The following is a 16586-nucleotide window of genomic DNA, read 5'->3' on the forward strand; positions in this document are numbered from 1 at the left end:
CTGGAAAGTTATGAGGAACGGGAAGAACAGAGTAGTTAAAGGAAGAGATGGGTCCAGACTGCACCTCAGAAAACAATCACCTGATACATAACATTTCTGTTGTTGTCTCGGGTATTCCTTAGGCTGGCCAGTGGTTAACTCTGCTATAAAACATGGTGCCTTCTGTGGCTCAGCAAGATTATCCAGTAAGCAGCTGAGTTGTGCAGCATAGCCCAGTCTGTAGTTAGCTGATCTCCGTTGCCATGATATACTGTCATTACAATTGGCCTCAGCAATCCCCATTACAGTGAGTAATCTGGCATTGATTCTTGTTCCTGACTGCTATTCAGGAAGAACACATATATGGATGTCAGGCAAGTACAGGATGGAGCTTGGCTGTTATGCCGCCTCTGATAGAATTGCCAGATGCTACTCACTGCTGAGGCTAACATCTGAATAATGCCAACTTGGATAAGATATCAGACAGAGATTGGAACCCAAGGATTTGTAAGCCACAAAGGAATTCTGTTGAAAATTGGCCATAAAGGATCCATTTGCTTGGTGTAGGACCATAATTGCATACTAAGAAAATCACTTGGTGATTTTTACAAAAGCAAAACGTGGTTATTTTACATGATAGGAGTTAATTGGGGCTGAACTGGCATAGGCTTTATTCCCAGTCTTTACTAGCATGATTACATTGTTTAGCAGAATTCCACTCTCCAGAATTTATTTATTTTAAAAAAGCAGACATTTTAAAAACAAAATTTCTGCACTGTCTAACTGAACAGGTGATATATAGTCAGTTAAATTTGTGTTATTGGAAGTGAAGGTCAGTGTTCTGTGTATGATGTCCTTGTGTTTTTCCCCATACAATGACTATTCACTGATGTGGAATGTAACTTAATTTGAAAAACGAGGTAGGTAATTTTACTTTTTCTTACCTTAGGACAGACATCTCCTCCACTCTCCATTAGTTATCCTTGAAAGTTCTGAGTCCTCATGGAGAGCTTTATGAGAATAATTTATCTTTTGTTATTTTGAGAACCACCTGTAAAAATATGTTGCTTCCACAATGAAAATGCTTTGGGCCACTCTATTCATAAGTACAAAAAAGGTTTTCAGTTGGGAACAGAGTGATTGAGTCCACAGTGATTTATAATCTGGATTCAGAAACACTGACTCCACAATACTGAGTGAACTATAACCATCAAGGAAAGTTTCCTAATTGCTGTATGTTTAAATAGAGGCAATCACATTGGTGATACTAAGATTATGAGTGTGCTTTTTCAGAAAGGTGAACATGACAAATCATAAACCTGATAATATTCAACTGAAGTTTGAAAGTCTCAGTCGTCAGTGACAGAATGCCAGTATCTTAATGTCACACATTATGTTTTTTCAGTGGGAGTGAGTGCTCCCTAGAGTTAGTGCAACCTTTAAATTCAAGAATACTTCACAAAGCTGGCAACCATCAAATGGTAATTCACATTTTTACATCACATGTGTATTGACATTTTAATCCATCACTTGAATGACATCACTCAGCTGGGCAGTGAAAATACCATTTTAGCCGCAATTCCTTGATTTACACTGACCCCAAATATTTAGTGCAACATGGGAAAAGAACGACCCTGTGGCCTTGCAGCTAGTTTTTTTATAGCACAAGTTCTTCCACTAATGTGGAATCATACCTTGAGATCTATAAGAGGATCTCAAACAAAGATGACATTTTGTTTAATTTGGGTGGAGTAGAGGAGATCACAAACATGGTCAAAAGAGTGGTTTTGACGATGTAGTAAGGCAGAACGATTTCGGGAAGGAATTTTAATCCTTACAACTATGTTTGCTCAAGTCCAAGATCAAAGACGTGAGAATATCTGACACAGAACCAGTTTAGCCATCCATCCACCAGATCTAGCTGGACCACATCAAGTGGTATTGGGCCTCATTCAACTCTGCCAAAACTATCCACCAGTCCAGGATCATCCTGGAGAACTAAGATGACCCCCAGCTTCTTTTCTGCATTACCAACTTCCTCCACTGCACTGATTTTAATCTTTGAAAAATAGTTGATATCAGTTATCTCATCAAGCAGGATTGACTGCAGCCAATATGGTGCTAGGTTGAGTTTAATCAGAGTTTAAGACAGGATATGACACACTAGGTATACATCAAAAACATACGATCATGACAAGTAGCGAGTACCGGTCCATGGCGGGCAGGCACAAACAGCTCGCTCTTCTTTCTCTTTTCTTCCTGGTTCCTCACATTTTCATGATCTCAAACTACACAAGAGTGTTAACATGAATTTACCCTTAGGAGTTTCTGTCCACCGCCCACTGACATCTCCCAAAGTCTCTCACTTTATACCCTTTTTCAGGAGTGGACCTTTATGGATTATTGACAGGTCTTGTAGTCCTATAAAGATTTACATTATTTTGAAATACCCTATAAAATGTCGAGTTCTTCGTCTAAATCATGGGTTGAAAAGCCCGCTTTTAATATCATTCGCCTGCCATTAGCTTCTTGAGCCTTCGCAAGTACCTTTAATCCTTGATCAATCAGGCCTGGGCCTTACATCATCCTTCCCTTCATCTCCAGCTGCTCTCCATGGTCAGACCCAAACTCCCAGAAACAACTCCACCTCTGGCCTTCAAAGCTAACTTGCAGAAGTTTCATTATTTGTATCTGTTCCACTATCATTTATTTATGTAAAAGCTCAGCACAATTTTCTAGTATAGTTATTTGTTTATTTATTTATTTAGAAATACAGCACTGAAACAGGCCCTTCGGCCCACCGAGTCTGTGCCGACCAACAACCACCCATTTATACTAACCCTACAGTAATCCCATATTCCCTACCACCTACCTACACTAGGGGCAATTTATAACGGCCAATTTACCTAACACCTGCAAGTCTTTGGCTGTGGGAGGAAACCGGAGCACCCGGCGAAAACCCACGCAGTCACAGGGAGAACTTGCAAACTCCGCACAGGCAGTACCCAAAATCGAACTCGGGTCCCTGGAGCTGTGAGGCTGCAGTGTTAACCACTGCGCCGCCCAAAGTATCTAAGTTTTAAGTATCTACCCAGTTGTTCTCCCACTCAGGCTCGTCTGACCATGGTCCCTTTCCGGGCTAGGTAAGCTGTCATCACCGAAGAATAATCATTCCTCTGATTTGTTTCTAGAGAAATGAAACCTTAAGCAGTTTCCAAGAAAATGCAACTTACAGCACTAATCTATTCCTTTACCTATTTCAGGCTGGCTACTAAATATATTTTTATTCTTAAGCATATTCTAACAGACTCCCCACCTTGAGAGGGAGAAACTTAATTCAACCTCTCATTTTTAACCTTTCATTAACTGTGCCAGTTCTAGGTTATTGTGCGTTGGTTCAATTGGTTAGTCAAGTGTCTCAGATAACATGACATTGCTATCAGGACTAGGCACTGAGCAATTACCAGTACCACTGAGGCCATTCTGGCCCAGCGATGTTGGCTGGCATTGTAAGCTGTGTCTCACCACATCTGGTCTCCTAATTTGTTTATTGCTTTTTTAGTTTGAGCATTATCTTGTTGCATCTTAACTGGGTTTTTTTCTGGGAAGTACTACTTCTTTCAGTGAAGGACCTTAAACTAAGAGATAGGGGTGAAATCGGGTGTCCAAATTTTCCCATGGCTTCTAGAGCCTTTTATAGGGCAATATTCACTTGTCCTTGGGTTACCTTATGAGTTCTTAAGGGGATTAAGTTGGCATTTCCTATTTGAGTCATTTTATAGGGCTGAAAACTACAGGTTGGCACTTGACCTGCCAGTTGTATAGATTCTATTATTAACTATCTTCATTTTGTTTTGGACTTCCTTGAAATTCTATACTATATCTAGTGTTGATTTTAGCGCCTCCTGCAATTCGTTAATTTGATCGGAACCTTAAGCAGTATGCAGGAAAATGAAACATGGAGAACTGACCTGTTCCTTTACCTATTTCAGGCTGACTACTAAATGTATGTTTATTCTAATCATATTTATAATTTCTAACACCATCACTTTTGCCTCTTATAACAAACGTGAAGAGCTCCTGCATTTCTTGGCCACTAAAATTGAGACCATCCATTCAGCTGCCTCTGCCGCTTTCTTCCTTTCCCACCAAGGCAGAGCACCCTCAGGAGCTCCCCTGCACTAGCCCCCTTTAGTTTCTTTCTCATCTCTCCGTATGCCATCTCTGACTCGCCACCTATTGCCTTAACCCCGTTCCCACTAAATTACTTCACACCCAATGTTTCTTGCTGGCCCCGTGTTAACAACACCCCCCCCCCACTCTCAGAAAACCCACTGAAAATCTCTGTGTCCCTGAAAACTGCTGCCTAATTTCCAACCTTCCTTTCCTCTCAAATTGTCCCCACCCAGATCTGTGGCCCATCTTTCCTGTAACTCTGTGTTGGAATCCTTCCAGTTATCTTTCTGACCCCCCGTCATAGACCCTAAATAGCTCTGATCAAAGTTGCATATGCACCACCAATCTTGACCTTTCCACTGTCTCAATATTATTGTCCAACATCCAGTCTTGGATGAGGCACAATTTCCCCCATTAAACAGGAAGACTGAATCCAAGACTTTTGCCCCTGCCACAAAACTGTTGCATCGCAAAGACCACCTACTTCCACTTTGTAAGATCACTCACCTACAACCCTGCCTCAATCCATCTGCTGCTGAAACTCCATTCATATCCCACATCAAGTGCCTACATCATCTTCCAATGCTGTAACCTTCCACTACTGCACCCCGCCCTGTCCAACAAGCTCACTGTTCTTTTGTTTTTAGCTTCTTGTGCATCACCCCTTCTTTTGTTTCACCAGTGGAGGCCTTCCGTTTAGCCATCTATGCCCCACAATCTGGAATTCCTTCCTTAGCTTCCTTGCCCTACCACCTCCTTTAAAACCCTCATTGAAACCCACCTCGTCGACCAAGCTTTTGGTGGCCTCTCCTCATTTCCCTTTCTTTGGCTCCTTTTCCTTATGTCTCTGTGAAGCACCTTAGGACTTTTTTTCTATGTTAAATGCGTCAAAGAAATGAAAGTTGTTTTCCTCATGCCTGGAATAAATTGTAATGTAACTGTATTCCATTGTGTGCATCCTTTATTTTTCAGTAGAAAGAGTTGAGTTTTATGTCAGTTGAGAGAAAACTTAAATGTACAACATGCTATTGTAAAACACGGCTCTTTGGTATAATTAATTCTGTTTGTAGATAGGATATTGTTAATAGACTATTCTTGTCCATTAATCACCTAATTAGCTTTTGAATAAATGCTTCACATCAAGGCAGTCATCCTTTGTAATGGTCTCAAGCAACCCTGCAGAGTCCATGCTATTTATGCACATTACTTATGTTCTGTTACGATTTTAATTAAGACTTTGCTGGAGTCATGCCTGAGAATTATCCTAACAGTGTTATCATGCTAATACTGTCTGGACAAATACTGCGTAGTTGCTGTTACTATAGTAACACTCTGGGAAAACTCTGACGAACAAAAAATATTTGCATATTGATTTTATCAAAGGAACTGCAGATTACTTGCATTCTGTTGCTGTTCTAGATGCAATTATTGAGTGACATTGAATCTTTAGATACATATTCATCTTTTATTTTGGAAAGTGAAGCTATCGTACCTACTGGACATGAATCTTTGGAACCAGTCATCATATTAACATTTGGCCAGAGTAACAGTTTTTCATCAGACCTATGGAGGGTACCCACCAGAGCCTGACCCCTGTCCTCAACTGCATTTGTGTACTTGCACTTTCCAGTGGGAAAGTAATTGGGAGCAGGAACCTGAACTGAATATTTTCTTAGTCAAGGAGCTCTGAGCCCAATTCTGTTCTTCCTGTGGCTGACATAGGAACTGGAATTGGCCATTCAGATCCGAGGGCCTGTTCTGTTATTCTGTTAGGTCATGATCAATACCTCAACTCCATTTACCTGCCTTTGCTCCATTTTCCTTGATACCCTGACCTAGTCTTGAAAATTGCAATTGCCCCAGCAAACACAGCCTTTTGCAGTACAGTTCTAATTCCACTACCTGTTGAATGGAAAAGTGCTTCCTGATTTCATGCCTAAATAGCTTAGCACTAATTTTAAGATTGTGACCCCTTGTTCTGAATTCTGAAGAACAGTATCTCTGTATCGAATCCCCTTATCAGCTGAAGCAGCTGATACTGGAAATTGAAACTGGGATCTTAAGACTGGGTAGTGTCTTTCATCACTAGGAATTGTGGAAGCTGACATAGATTTAACAAATCATTAAATAGTACTTTACTCGCTATAGCATACTTCTCCTTATGCAGTCCCTCGGGAACGAGGATGACATTCTTTCACTCCAGGGTTGTGGGTCCTTAGGTGACTGAATAGTCCAATTCTGGATCTGCACACTCTGCCACAGGTGGGGTAGGTGGTGTTTGATGAGGCGGTGAATGGGATGCTCGAAATTCCGAACGCTGCTTCCACTGTTTGCACTTGGTCGCTCCCTGGGCATGTCGACGTTGTTTGAACTGGCTGGCACCATCGCGGATGCTTCTTTATTTTGGGCAGTCTCGGGCAAGAGATTCCCACGAATCTTTTCAGGGAGGCTTTAAGGACATCCTTGTAGCGTTTCCTCTGCCCTCCTGGTAGCTTCTTGCCGTGACAGAGCTCGGACTAGAAAGCCTGTTTTGGGAGTCTTGTGTCAGGCATGCGGGCGATGTGGCCCGCCCAACGTAACTGACTAGCCATGACCAGTGTCTCGATACTGGGGATGTTGGCCTGAGAGAGGACACTGATATTAAAGCGCCTGTCCTGCCACTGAATTTGCAGGATCTTGCGGAGGCACTGCTGGTGATATCTCTCCAGGGCTATGTGATGTCTGCTGTACAGTATCCATACAGGAGGGCAGGTAACACCGCGGCCCTGTAGACCATGAGCTTGATGCCAGACTTGAGGCCTTTGTCGTCAAACACTCTTTCCCTCAGACGAACGAAGGCTGAGCTGGCACACTGGAGGCAATGCTGAGTTTCATTGTCGATGTCTGCCCTTGCTGAGAAGAGACTTCCAAGGTATGGGAAGTGATCCACATTGTCCAGTGGTTTGCCATGGATCTTGATAGTCGGGGGCAGTGTTGCGCTGTGGGAGCTGGCTGGTAAAGCACCTCTGTCTTCTGGATGTTTAGCTTAAGGCCCATTCTTAAGCTCGGCCTCTGAGAGTGCACATACGCAAGCGTCATCAGCATACTGCAGCTCAATGACAGAGGTTGGAGTGGTCTTGGTTCTGGACTGGAGAGAAAATCTAAATCTCCTTTGAAACTTAGCTTCAAATTTCTGGACTTAACATCAAGAAGACACTTTTACTCTGAACGATGCTGGTTGTAAAGCAAGACCCAACTTTGTCTCTGTGTTGCTGCTCTACTGTGATATTTAAAGTAACTTTGATCAGTTTACTGCCCTTCGCCCACTACTGCGCTAATCGAGAGACTTCAACCTCCTGCTGAGGCTGTGATTGACCACTGGCTACAGCATGCAGAAAGACAATGGCAGCATGTCTTCTCTTGTTCAGTTTGTTCCTTAATTATTTGTTTAATTAATTAATAGTTTAGCTGTTATGGTCTAATCGCAGCTGTGAAAAGTATCATGGCGACCTCTATAGTATTGGTGTAGGCAGGACAATTCTGATGCCTTTTATTTCAAAATGTAAGTTAAATCATTTTGCATATACAGTAAAAACTTTGTTATCCGTCATGTGAAGTGATTCATTTTGTAGGAAGAATGCGGAGAGACAATATAAAATAAAGGGTACAATTCTAAAAGGGGTGCAGGAGCGGACGGACCTGGATGTGTATGTGCATAAAACATTCAAGGTAGAAAGATAGGTTGAAAGACTGATTAATAAAACATACAGCATCCTAGGCTTTACAAAAACAAGGAAGTTATGTTAAACCTTTATAATACACTGGTTCAGCCTGAACTGGAATATTGTGTCCAATTGTGGGCACCACACTTTAGGAAAGATGTAAAGACAATAGAAAGAGTACAGAAAAGATTCATGAAAATGGTTCCAGGGATGAGGAACTTCAGTTATGTAGATAGATTGGAGAAGAGAAGGTCGAGAGGAGATTTGATAGAAGACGTCAAAATCATAAGGAGTCTGGACAGAGTAGATATGGAAAAACTGTTCCCGTTGGTGAAAGGATCAAGAACAAGAGGGCACAAATTCAAGGTAATTTGCAAAAGAAGAAATGGTAACATGAGGAAAAACCTTTTCATGCTGCGAGTGGTTGAAATCTGGAATGCACTACCTGAGAGTATGGTGGAGGCAGGTTCAATCGAGGCATTCAAGAGGGAATTGGATTGTTATCTGAAAAGAAAGAATCTGCAGGGCTACGGAGAGAAGGCACTAGGTACATTACTCCTTCGGGAAACTAGCCCTAGGTACATTACTCCTTTGGGAAACTAGCGCAGACACAATGGGCCGAATGGCCTCATTCTGTGCTGTAACAATTCTGTGATTCTATGTGCCAGACCTGAGAGGTGCCAGATAATCAAAAGTTCCAGTTAATCAAGAGTTGTACTTACTGTGGCGGGTGGAGATCCAAAGTTCCATTCCGAAGTTATTGCCAGAAGACCAAAGGATACCCAGGACCCGGCACTAGGAAAGCCAGTTTTAATTTTCCATTAATCCTTCAGGTCAGTGTACTGATATACCTGTAGTATGCGTGAGAGTCAGCCCTTTCCAACAAGCACCATTAACTAATGCCGAGAACAATCGATTGCAAATGGGAATATTCAGCCCGGGAAAGCTTTGGGCGATTTTGGAAATTCCAGATAATGGAGCTTGCCTGTTGGTAAAGTGCCGAATAGCAAAGCTGTTACTGTACTCTCATTTTTAATAGGCCCACCAAACCAGGTCATTTGATGCCCGCACTTGTTATAAGCAAAATTATTCCACAATGTGAGAAAAATGGTCAGCAACCCAAAACCAAATTGGCAGGCATTGAGAGTGTTTAGTTTGTGCAGTGGGTTACCTTCCCGTTGATTCATCTCTGGCATCTAGGTTTAAAGGCCCAAACTAAGATGAAAGCCCCTCTGCTGGATGCAAGGCTCTTATGTGAAATCAGTTTGAGTACCTGTAGTGTAGTTTAGTGGGCGTCAGTCCACAGCACAAAGATGCATTGAATCTGGCGTTAAAATGTGCAGTCTCTTTGAAATATTACTTGATGCACTTGGAAGTGCTCTTCTCAGATTGTGGCAGAATAGAGATTTATTATGATTTTAAATTTTATTGTGCTATACCTGATTTCAGAGTGCTTAATGCTGAAGCTAATATCTCCCAACTTGATGACTACAAACATTCAAAGGATTTTTGTTGAAGGGGCAGATGAATGAATTGAAGTTAATTGACGTCTTTTGTGACTGATATGGTGATATTTCAAGAAAATACTGTCTGCTGAATGAGCAATTTTAATTCATTGGTTGGAAACTTACATTAGACTATTAATGGAGAAAATCCTACAAAAACTGGCAGCCAAGATGGTCACCGCAATTTGCATCTGAAATACCAGGAAATGGAATTGGAGGCACAAGTCTAAGAAGAAGCCCAGCCAGGACAATGCTTTGACTAACTGAGTAGATTATCCGGATCATTCTCGTTCGTGGAAGCATTCACGAGTGGAGACGTCTCTGCAGGGCGTAAACACTGACAATACCACCTGAGAGGGGTTTTGGGCTTTTAGACTTTGGACCTCATTAAAAACAAAGGGGATTGAGAGAACCATGTGACCGTCACCCCAGGCTGTGAAAAACTGGGAATTTTTTTACACAAAAAGAGACAGGTAGTTACTGAGACTGCAGCAGCAGAGAAGGCTGTGTGCTCCCCTTTCTGTCTCTCTGCAGAACATATCAAATTTGAAAACGTCTGCAACTGCGGACCCTCCAAACCTACAGATTGCTACAGAGACCAGGGGAAGTGAGCCTTCTATAAGACTACCTCCAAGAAAACCCTGAGCCAAGCAGGCCAGCCACAAAGTGCATTTTGACCCGGCAAAGACTTCAAGAATACAACTCCAGCCGGAAGACCACCGAATCATCCAACCTCAGACGGTGTATATAACTTATTTATCCTAGACTTTAATCCAACCAAAAAACCTACTTTCCACTTTGTAATCTATTTGTGTGTGTGTGTGTGATCCTCTTTTGAATGTGTGCGTGAATGTGTAGTGTACTTTTATGATTTTAGATCAGCTTATTGAGTATAATAAACTTACCTCTTTCTTGTTTAAACTCAAGAAAACCTGTCTGATTGGTTCTTTCATGATCACGTTAAAGGTAAAAGGTAAAACACTTATTGAGGTGGTAAGTACAACCACTGTTTAAAAAGGAATAAACTCTGTTGGGGTCAAATAAGAGGAAGGGCAAGAGGGGCAACTGTGATCCCCTCCTCACCTGGCCGTAACACCTCTTTAAAAAATAATTTTGGCAGGTCAGTGTTATAATTTTAGGATTTTTAAGCTATAATTTTTTCTCTTAGGGTTTCATGGTTTTTCTGCTCCACATGATCTGAAAGTTGTATTTTTGCATAATCTGCCATTGCCCTTGGTACGTGACCAGGAACTAAGAATGGCACTAATTGCAGTGATGTAAACTTGACCTAGAAACTGAAAATGTTGGAAACACTCAATAGGTCAGCCAGCATCTGTGGATAGAACTAATAACTCTGACAAAGGGTCTGCACCTGGAAAGTTTATCTGTTCTCTCCACAGATACTATTTCTGACTATTTCTGGTTGGTTGTGTTTCCAGCATTTTCTATTTTTGCTTTGGCTTTCCAACATCTGTTTTTTTTTCTTTGTGGGTTTTACATAGACTCATGCACTATGATGTCACTTATACAGTCAATATACCAGGCAGCTGTATTGATAAAGAAAGAAGTTGCATTTATCTAGTACCTTTTGCAACCTCAACATCCCAAAGTGTTTTATAGCCAATTAAGTAATTTTAAGTGTATTCACTCTTGTAATGTAGGAAAGCATGGCAACCCAATTTATGCAGAGCAAGGTTCCACAAAGCACAATAAGATAATCTGTTTTAGCAGTGTTGATTGAGGGATAAATATTGGCCACTCTTGTTTGAATAATGCCATTGGATCTTTTATATCCACCTGAGAGAGCAGACTGGATCTCAGATTAACGTCTCATCCAAAAGGTGGCATTTATGACAGTGCAGCACTTCTTCAGTACTACGTTATCAGCCTAGCCTATGTGTTCAGATTTCTGGAATGGAACATAAACCCATGACCTTCTGGCTCAGAGGCAAGAATGCTACCACTGAGTTATCCCTTATGATCAACATCAAACATGTTGCAATTAAACATTTTGAACATTATGATTGAGCATCCTGTGATCTCGAAACTGTGATAGCTAGTTTAAAAAACTAACTAATGACATACTTTATTAAAAAAACAAGCAAAATTATGTATTTGCACCCATCAGTATTAACCTACATTTATTTTCTGTTATCTTTAATGCAATCAATTAAATCACTGCTATGTGCTATTATATGAAATGAAAATATGAAACTAATACTGTTCAAAGACTTGAACACAATTGGTTTAAAAGTCAAAGGCACATTTCAAATATCACTTAATATGTCATATTTTTTAGACCCTACAGATTTGTGTTTCAATAAACTCAGGAAGCCAAACACTGAAAATTATTAGGGGGATTCCAAGACCAAGTCTATTCTGGTAGTATTTTTATAGTTGTGATGAGAAAATATTTGCTGGGATTAAATAATTTAGATGTCATTTTGCTATTATTCATTTTCATTTTAGTGCATTACATTTACATTATGAAAAACAAATTAAACTTTAATGGTTTCAAATCCCTGAAAGGATGTAACTTGGGATCTGTAATGCCATTATCCAGTCAACATTTTCTTTAGTGCAAAGATAGTTAGTTCTTGTCCTTCATGATGTTCATTCCTGCTCACAGCAGTAGAATCGATTAATCTACTTTTTTTAGATTAATGCTTAATTGCCAGATTATATAATGTTTGATAGCTTTGTGTTTGGAGTCCTTTCCAGTTGATGGTACATCAAGGAAGGCTCTGGCAGCCACAGACAAACTGCATGCATCCATTGTCCATACTGTGCTGAGGCTCCCCTGATTACTTCCAGAATGCTTCATTTGGACATTTGTTTAACCTAAAATCATGATCTTCATTTTTCCAAAATTGTAGACAGTTTCCTACCAAACACAGGTAGCTTTAGACACTATGTTGATGACTGGTATTTTTGCCCCGATGTGTTTTGATTTATTTTATTCCAGGGTTTTCAGACCCTTATGGATCAAAGATCTGAAGGTTGTCTTACATATTGTCTTCAGTACTAACGGAGCCAGTACAAATACAGCAACATCAGTTACCCTGATGGAACATTTGCACACCGACTCACCTTTCTAGTAATCACCCACCTTTATGAATTAGATTGTTTGATCTTTGAGAACTGAGTCAGGTGCCAGGAATGATATGAGAGAAGAGAAGGAAATACAGTCTTCAGGTACTGAAATTATCCTTGATGTCTGAGTCAGAAATAGGCTCAATCAGAGTAAGCAAAAGGTAGTTCCACAAGAGGCTGCATCAGAGTGAAAGGTGATTTGGCATTGGGGCTTGGAAATCTGTGCTGGGTCAATTATTGTTTACATGGTATATAAATGACTTGGGGGGCACTAAAATAAAGCATGATACAATGATGGAAAACAGTGGTGTGGAGGGAGAAACAGAGTAAACACAGAGGTATCTGAGCAGATGGGAGTTAATTTAGCTGAGCAGCCTCAGATATAATTTATTGTGGAAGATGAAATTGGCGAGAGGAAATAGCAATGGATAAATAAAATGCACGGTAGTCGTCTACAGGATCTAGCTCAGGAAAGGGACCTGGCAGTACCTGTAGATAGCATGCTAAAGTCATTATTTTACAATAGCCATAAAGAAGGCAAACATGGATTTATAGCCAGAGGATTAGAATATTAGTTCTGGAAGATATAGTGAGTCGACAAATTAATATTACATTTTGTATTTTTGATCTTTTTTTCCATCATGGAGGGGATTGGAGTTTTGAGTTGCATTTATTGTGTTTTAAAACAAAATAAACAAAAATAAGTTTAGTAATAAATACTACAGGCGCACAGCATGTCAAAATTTTAATGAAGGTCTGTGAGACATAACCCTTTGCCAAATCTGGAACTAAAATTTGCAGGTTCAGTTTTTGCAGTTAGAAATGTTCTGAAAGAAAGGCAATATCTCGAACAAGAGTCAGGCCATAGATATTTTCAAGGAGAGAATTGGGACTGAGCCAAGTAAGTACAATTTGCTTTGACTGTTTTTCGTTATGCTCACTTGCTGTTGTTACGACCAAGGCGGGAGAAATGCATTGCTAATTCAGTCCCACTTCTCCACGGGTCACAGCATATCAATGAATTTTCCCATCTGCCAAAGAATCGCCAAATTCAACACTCTTAATTGTCACCCTAGAATAAAGCACACCAAACCAGGTTTCTTTAAACAACAACATTAACTATTTATTAGAAAAGAAATAATAAGTCTTAACTACTAATGAGATAAATCTCTATATCTGAAAAGCTCCTTAGTTCCTTAGCCATCATGCACGCACACATATGTTTTAAAAAAAACAGTTAACTGGGATAAAAGGAGTTTGGCTTACACCTGTTTCTTAGGAATAGAAGGAATAATAAAAATAAATCAGTTCGTCACGTTCTGGTAGGATGTCTTCGGTTGGGTGAGGTGTCCCAGAGTCGAACAGTCAGCTGTCACTCGCACTCTCGCCAGGCGAGGTTAATGAACAGTCTTTGATGGGTAGGCGTTCAAGGCAATTCTACTACAGCAGGCATCACACCGATATTTCAGCAGGAGTGCAGCAACCTGTCTGCTCAGGACTAACTGCAGCAACACAGCAGTAGAAGCTTTGTTCAAGTTCCTGGATTTCCCAAAACACAAGAGGCAACAGGAATCTCACTGGATGCAGGAATTCTTCAGAAACAGGAGGCAATAGGAATCTGCCACCTTTCAAATGTAGGATTTCTTTTCAAGAGATGCAAGTCTCCTCTACAGAAAGAGGTTTTTTCTGAGTCTACAGGCAGGTCAGGGGTAAGTTTCAAAATGCCTGCTCTTTGTCCAACTCATTGGTTTTTAAAAGTCCAAAGTGAAAGCAAAAAGCCTTCCCGAGCCAATCACATGGCCAGACAGAGTCGCCCCTGTCTTTCAAAGTGTTGCTCTGAGGTCAAACCCCTGGCTGGCTTCCTTGAAACTGCTTGCTTCTCATATTCTTGCATGCAAAGTCAACATCCAAAAATTCCAGCTATTTGCAGTTGTTCAAGTCCATTGGAAATCCTTTTTTTCAGTTTTAAAAACATACAGAAGTCCAAGATTTTAGTACAAAATAAAACCTTTTGTAACACTGTCTGTGAATTAAAGCAGCTCGATGATTTGTATCTGGCCTGCTCTCGCTAAAGTGTTTTATTCTGCCTTTCAAGGTGGCCTTATTGTTAGATTCCTGGATTCCACTATCATATATTTAGATATTGGATTGGATATGCATGCTCCTGGAAATGAATTATTTTCACTTGAAATATTTACAGGAGTGACTAGCATTGCTGAACTCAAGAGGATAGCTAAGGCAGACCTAAGCTTATAACAATTGGTCTTATGCCAAGTTTATTTTCATTCTTTGCATGGTAGTCTTTGAGATTTATTCAGTAGTAATCATGCATTAAATCAGTTTACAAATGGTTGATAAATTTTCGAGTAACCTGGACTATTGCTTTATGGCTGTAGAAATGTAGCATTCCTCTTTCCTTTCTGATTGATCTGTTCTAGCCACATAGTATGTCATGTTAAGAGCTGACGATCAGATTGTAAAATCAAAAGCAGAAATTGGCATGAAAATTCACAACCAACTTAAGTCTATATATCTATCCTGAGAAACATGTTAAAAAGGGGCTACGTGCCATATCCAGCACTGTGACTACTCCTAACCTATAACTCCTGCCAGACAAAGGAGGGACAGAGAAGGCAACATTCTATGAATTACCAACTTCCTGTCAATCATTAACAAAAATTGTGGCATGTAATGCACCATTGACTGCCAGCTCCAAAATATGATGTGTTCATTGGATTAAGGAGTGGAGTTAGAGTGCACAACCAGCTTACACAGTGATGCAGCTGTATTTTGGAAGTTGTAGCCTGCTGTCTGATTCAGATCCTTCATTCAGCTAGCAGAGTGATAGCTCTGGGAACACCCTATGAGCTTAAGCCTCAAGCTGCTAATGGAATATGGATTAAAATATATCAAAAACAAACCTGTAGCCAATGTGTTGGTAAGTTTAATTTTTCTGTGGATTTTGCAATATTTTATGTCCTTATTTCAATACTAAGTTCTCATTTTAGTAAAACAAGATGGCAACTGAAATAATTTTCACAAAATATATCAAGTTCATTGGTTCTCCTCCTCTGAACACAGGATTCCTGTCTTTGTTTTATATATGGTGATTTTAAAACAACTAGGATTGAGATGGAGGCTGCGGTTTTTATTCGGTTTCAAAATGGAGTACAGCAGACTGTCAGCTGGCAAAATGGGGCAAATGTTCTTGATCAAAAAATAGTAGCAGGTAGGCCAAGTAATTTAAAAGGTGTTGTTGTATACAAATTGTCTGATAGAAATGTAATCTCCATGGGACCTTCTTGGAAGTCTTCTATTCACCTAGTCTTTTGTGTATAAAACTTCATATGAAAAAAAATTGCAATTTGGCAAATCCTTTTACTCAGTATAAAGTACTGGACATATATCTGGAGCAAATGCTTAATTATACAAATATCAGAATTGCTCAAAAAATTTGTTACATTACTCAAGTTTTATGTTGCCCCTCCTTCCCCCCCCCCCAAAAAAAAAACTATTGTAATGTATTTGCTTAGCAAAACGGAGTGATTCATTACAAGATTATTGAATACAAAATGACAACTAGTTTTATACCAAAAGGCATCAAGAAATAAATGGAGCTCAAATTCAGAGCTTGTAATCGCTTGCTGAAATAAGATTATTGGAGCATGAATTATGCTGTGAAATTTGTGCCATGACTGTTGATAGCCAGTGCAATGTTTCCAAGTATTTGTGCTTGCAGCAACCATTCAAGGTTGATTGTAATCTGGAGCTGTAGAGTAAATCAGTCTTACTCACTGCTGTATATTAATATTTAATACATTATCTGTACCTGTACTTTTTGTATTGATTGTGACTTCAGTAGTACAGTCTGCATTTCGTCCTATCATGGCCTGATTCCATTCTTTTTTTGGGGGGTTAAATATTGATTAAGTAGTGCTCGCTGACTTACATTAGCTCCCAGTTTAGTAGCGCCTCAATTTTAAAATTCTCACCCTTGTTCTCAAATCCTTCTGTGGCTGCCTCCTGACCTCCCATCTCTATAATCTCCTCTCATCATCTGTGCTTCTCCAATTCTGGCCTCTTAAGCATCTGGGATTTTTTTCTCACCATTTGGTATAAAACTGTGCCTTCA

At 40.1% G+C, this 16586-nt stretch overlaps 1 protein-coding gene across 5 annotated transcripts in view; it reads left to right on the top strand.

The window, feature by feature from the left end:
- apaf1 (apoptotic peptidase activating factor 1) overlaps nucleotides 1-16586 on the top strand; it is a 334569-nt gene that overhangs the window by 155515 nt on the left and 162468 nt on the right. The window lies entirely within an intron of this gene.

This window comes from Heterodontus francisci, chromosome 27 (genome assembly GCF_036365525.1).
Source record: "Heterodontus francisci isolate sHetFra1 chromosome 27, sHetFra1.hap1, whole genome shotgun sequence".
NCBI lineage: Eukaryota > Metazoa > Chordata > Chondrichthyes > Heterodontiformes > Heterodontidae > Heterodontus > Heterodontus francisci.